The sequence below is a fragment of the Salvelinus sp. IW2-2015 genome, unplaced genomic scaffold (genome assembly GCF_002910315.2).
Source record: "Salvelinus sp. IW2-2015 unplaced genomic scaffold, ASM291031v2 Un_scaffold890, whole genome shotgun sequence".
In the NCBI taxonomy this organism is placed as follows: domain Eukaryota; kingdom Metazoa; phylum Chordata; class Actinopteri; order Salmoniformes; family Salmonidae; genus Salvelinus; species Salvelinus sp. IW2-2015.
This window is the reverse complement of record NW_019942637.1, coordinates 275,696-281,695: the sequence shown is the minus strand read 5'-3', so window position 1 is coordinate 281,695 and position 6,000 is coordinate 275,696. Positions and strand designations below refer to the sequence as shown.

Genomic DNA, 6,000 nt, shown 5'->3' with positions numbered 1-6,000 from the left:
ATACATCACCACACACACACCACACACACACAGTCACCCCAACACACACACACACACACACAGTCACCCCACACACACACACACACACACACATCACACCCACACACACACACACACACACACACACTGTCACTCCCTAACCTTTTGAGGATTGGAGGGACCATGTCGAACCTTTTGAGGATTGGAGGGACCATGTCGAACCTTTTGAGGATTGGAGGGACCATGTCGAACCTTTTCAACCTCCTGTGCCTTCTTCACGACTGCGTGTGTGTGTTTGGACTATTTTAAGCCTTTAGTGATTTGGACACCGAGGAACTGAGGAACTTGAAGCTGTCTACCTGCTCCACTGTCGCCCTGTTGAAGTGGATGGAGGCGTGGTCGTAAGCTTGGTGACGAGCTTGGTGAGGGGATAATGGTGTTGAGCGCTGAGCTGTAGTCAATGAACAGCAATTCTCACTGATAAATTGACCGGTGTTTCCCCAAATGGATTCTGGAGCCAGTTTCAGATACTTAAAATATATTCGAAAACAACCCAACCCCTTGATTAGTTCTATCAGCTAGTCTAGAATACATAGAACAAGTGGAACACATAGACAGAACAATATACCTACCGCTCGTGTGGCGTCCCCAAAGTCTATCTTTAGGCGTCCCATGGCTCTGATGATGGCGATGATAGACTGGATGGTGTTGCTGTACACCACCACTCTGTACTGTTTACACTCCTCCTCAGAGTAGCCAGCCTCATGGATGATCCTGAATGGGAGGACATAGAGGTTGATCTTTTTGAGATTTTCAGATCAGACCTGGGTTTCTAATACATTAAATATTATTTTTAAAATAAATGTTAAAATGTTACTGTATGTGTGGACATTTAGGACAAGACATTTAAAAAACCAATCAACTTTTAATGGCATGGTGAATTGTGCATGAGTGACGAGGCGTGGGCTTTCTTAATGTGGGAATCCAGGGTTGGGAGTCTATTCAGGTCATGCCAGGCTAGCATCTGTGGCCATTGTTTAGTTTGTTATGTAATGGGTGCTTCCTTCATCCTCGCTGTGCCTGAGCAGTGCTATGTTAAATGAGGCTAACGTCTCTATATGCATACACAGAACACAGAACACAGTCACACGCACGCACAAACACACACACAAAACACAGACTGGACAGAGCTGAACTCAGCTGTCGATGTCGATTCTCCCTGAACCATTAAGCCCTCACAAAATACTGTACAACATATTCCGAATGCCATTTTTTTTTATCAGTCAACTGTTTGATAAGTTAAAATGATCAGTTACACAACTTATTAAAAAATGTCATCACCAGAAATGGTAACAGTAACCGTTGATGTGGTTCATACAAGTTTGTTAGAATTCAGTTTGGACTGCAACGTGCTACCAACGTGGTGTATGCGAGTTTGATAGAATTCCATATGGGCTGCAACTAGAGCTGAACGATTAACCGTCCCCCCCCCCGTCCCCCCCTCTGATAATTAAATAACTAAAAGTGACTGATTCAATTACTTGAATTCCATTTAGTTCTTTTTTTTTTTGTGAGCTCAACGCACCGTTTCTCTAAAGACAAATCCTATCAAGCACGAGAGACATCACATCAAGAATGAACTGTGGTACGCTGGAGGGAGTTGTAGTTTTAAAATAGGCAAATACTCAAACCTAGTTCTGCGCAGAAAACATTGTAATTAACAACAATGAGCAGGATCCATTGCGCTTATTCTTCCCGGCACAGCACAAAGACCCCATGAGAGAGGAATGTACACAACACAGCAAACGAGAGGGATAGAGACAGTTCAGGTGGTGTAGCTCTACTAACCGATTGATAGTTGTAGCAGTTTTGAAACTGTGTCTTATCTACTTTGAAGAACTATTAAAACGGTGATTTCATCAAAACAGGTCTGCAGCACGGGCAGCTCTGACAACCCAATGATCACGGGCCGCTGTGACAGACTGACCATACTCTACCACTCCATGACAGACCAACCTGAACCATTACCCTACCACTTCCATGACAGGACTCATGACCATTACCTCACCACTTCCATACAGCACTGACCACATCATCCTACTACACTTCCCATGACAGCACCTGCACCACTTATTCCCGACTACTTACCCATGACAGACTGACCATATCTACCACTTCCATGACAGACGACCATCCTATCTACCACTATCCAAACAGACAGACTGCACCATTATCTACCACTTCCATGAAAGACTGACCATTATCTACCACTTCCATGACAGACTGACCATTACCTACCACTTCCATGACAGACTGACCATAATCTACTACTTCCATGACAGACTGATCAGGTGAATCCAGGTAAATGCTATTCAGAGAGTAAATGGGCAAGACAAAAAAAATGTAAGTTGCCGTTGAACGGGGAATGGTAGTATGTAGGTGCCAGGCACACGGGTTTGAGTCAAGAACTGCAACGCTACTGGGTTTTTCACACTCAACAGTTTCCTGTGTGTATCAAGAATGGTCCACCACCCAAAGTACAGTACCAGTCAAAAGTTTGGACACACCTACACGGTGACCTCACCTGGCTTAACCTGTTGAGGACAGAGGGCGCTATTTTCACTTTGGGGGAAAATTGTGCCCAATTTAAACGACCTCGTACTCTATTCTTGCTCGTACAATATGCATATTATTATTACTATTGGATAGAAAACACTCTCTAGTTTCTAAAACCGTTTGAATTATATCTGTGAGTAAAACAGAACTCATTTTGCAGCAAACTTCCTGACAGGAAGTGGAAAATCTGAAATCGATGCTCTGTTCTAGGGCCTGCCTATAAATGTCCTTGATATTTATTAGTATACATGCACTTCATACGCCTTCCACTAGATGTCAACAGGCAGTGAGAGAAGAAATGGAGTGTATAACATCATCTGAGGTCAAATAAAAGTTCTTGGCATGACGTGACCCCAATTTCCTGTTTTCTGGAACGCGCGAGAAGTGACCTGGTATTGCCTTCTGTAAAGCTGTCGTTATAGACGACTAATATCTCCGGCTTTGATTTTATTTGATACATGTGACAATATCATCGTAAAGTATGTTTTTTCAATATAGTTTTATTAGATGATTGAAATTTTTTCGGGACGTTAGGCGTGTTGCTTTGTCTGCGTATGTTCAGGAAGGAGAGCTTCGCGCCACTTTGCTAGCTTTCCGTGCTAATTGACTGGAGAAGAGGACATTCTAAATCCAAACAACGATTGTTCTGGACAAAGGACCCCTTGTACAACATTCTGATGGAAGATCATCAAAAGTAGGACCCATTTTATGATGCTATTTCATATATCTGTCGAACATGTTGTACTAGTAGTTTGCGCCCAGATTTTGGGCACTCTCTCGCTATAACTAAGCTGGATGTCGTAATGAAGTTATTTTTTAGAATTCTAACACAGCGATTGCATTAAGAACTAGTGTATCTATCATTTCCTATACAACATGTATTTTTTAGTAATGTTTATGAATAGTTATTTGGTCAGAATAGGTGAGTTTTACAAAAATATCCGCACATTCTGGGGAAAAAGACGCTACGTTAGCACAATGTATAACCACTGATTTCAGCTCTAAATATGCACATTTTCGAACAAAACATAAGTGTATGTATAACCTGATGTTATAGGACTGTCATCTGATTGAAGTTGTTTCTTGGTAGATCTTGGTTAGTTATGTTGGTTTTGTGCTAGCTACGTTGCTGTGAAAAATGTTCGTCCTTTTTTGTATTGGGTGTAGCTAACATCAAAATATAAGTGGTGTTTTCGCTGTAAAAATTTTAAAAATCGGACATGTTGGCTGGATTCACAAGATGTGTATCTTTCATTTGCTGTATTGGACTTGTTAATGTGTGAAAGTTTAAATAGTTTCAAAAAAAAAATAATGAATTATCACGCTCTGCCTTTTCAGTGGAATGTTCGGGGAGTAGTTCGCTACGGAACCCCGGAGCAAGACAGGTTAACTGGTGCCCTTCTAGAGACAAAACTCTTTATCACTCACTCAATGCCTAGGTTACCTCCACTGTACTCAAATCTACCATACCCTTGTCCTGTACAGTATGCCTTGATCTATTCTTCCGCGCCCAGAAATCTGCTCTTTTACTCTCTGTTCGGAACGCACTAGAGACCAGTTCTTATAGCCTTTAGCCGTACGCTTATCCTACTCCTCCTCTGTTCCTCTGGTTAACCCAGGCCTTGCAGCCCCAGCACCACTCCCATTCCCCAGACGCTCTCATTTGTTGACTTATGTAACCGTAAAGCCCTGGTTTCATGCATGTTAATAACATTAGAAGCCTGCCTCCCTAAGTTTGTTTTATTCACTGCTTTAGCACACTCTGCCAACCCTGATGTCCTAGCCGTGTCTGAATCCTGGCTTAGGAAGGCCACCAAAAATGTCCATCCCCAACATCTTCCGACAAGATAGACCTGCCAAAGGGGGCAGAGTTGCAATCTACTGCAGAGATAGCCTGCAGAGTTCTGTCATACTATCCAGTTTTGTGCCCAAACAATTCGAGCTTCTACTTTTAAAAATCCAACTTTCCAGAAACAAGTCTCTCACTGTTGCCGCTTGTTATAGACCCCCTTCAGCCCCCAGCTGTGCCCTGGACACCATATGTGAATTGATTGAAGATAGATGGGGGGAAGAGTTCGTTCTGTTAGGTGACCTAAACTGGGATATGCTTAACACCCCGGCTATTCTACAATATAAGCTAGATGGCCTCAATATCACACAAATCATTATGGAACCTACCAGGTACAACCCTAAATCCGTAACCATGGGCACCCTCTTAGATATCATCCTGACCAACTTGCACTCTAAATACTGACCAACCTGACCAACTTGCACTCTAAATTCTGCTGTCTTCAACCAGGATCTCAGCGATCACTGCCTGCCTGCGTGATGGGTCCGCGGTCAAACGGCCACCCCTCATCACTGTCAAACGCTCCCTAAAACACTTCAGCGAGCAGGCCTTTCTAATCGACCTGGCCCGGGTATCCTGGAAGGATATTGACCTCATCCCGTCAGTTGAGGATTCCTGTTTGCTCTTCAAAAGTGCTTTCCTCGCCATCTTAAATAAGCATTCTCCATTAAAAAAATGAAGAACTAAGAACAGATATAGACCTTGGTTCACCTAGACTTGACTGCCCTTGACCAGCACAAAAACATCCTCTGGCATTCTGCATTAACGTCGAATAGACCCCGCGATATGCAACTTTTCAGGGAAGTCAGGAACCAATATACTCAGTCAGATAGTTCAAACAGAAATGTGCATCCTGTAGCACTAATTCTAAAAAGTTATGGGACACTCAAGTCCATGGAAGATAAGAGCACCTCCTCCCAGCTGCCCACTGCACTGAGGCTAGGAAACACTGTCACCATCAATAGATCTACGATAATCGATCATTTCAATAAAAAAAATTCTACGGCTGGCCAGGCTTTCCACCTGGCTACCCCAGCCAACATCTCAGCACCCCATGCAGCAACTTGCCCAAGCCACCCCCCCGCTTCTCTTTCACCCAAATCCAGACAGCTGATGATCTGAAAGAGCGGCAAAATCTGTATCCCTACAAATCAGCTAGGCTAGACAATCTGGACCCTCTCTTTCTAAAATTATCCGCCGAAATTGTTGCAACCCCTATTACTAGCTTATTAAACCACTCTTTCGTATCATCTGAGATCCACAAAGATTGGAAAGCTGCCGCGGTCATCCCCCTCTTCAAAGGGGGAGACACTCTAGATCCAAACTGTTACAGACCTACATCCATCCTGCCCTGCATTTCTAAGGTCTTTGAAAGCCAAGTTAAACAGATTACCGACCATTTCGAATGCCACCGTACCTTCTCCACTATGGAATCTGGTTTCCGAGCTGGTCATGGGTGCACCTCAGCCACGCTCATGGTCCTAAACAATATCATAACTGCCATCGATAAGAGACAATACTGTGCAGCTGTATTCATCGACCTGGCCAAGGCTTTT

The 6,000-nt window shown here is 43.5% G+C and overlaps 1 pseudogene; it reads right to left on the bottom strand.

The window, feature by feature from the left end:
- The window catches only part of LOC112069070 (guanine nucleotide-binding protein G(i) subunit alpha-3-like), a 76,665-nt pseudogene that overhangs the window by 47,191 nt on the left and 23,474 nt on the right, over positions 1 to 6,000 (bottom strand).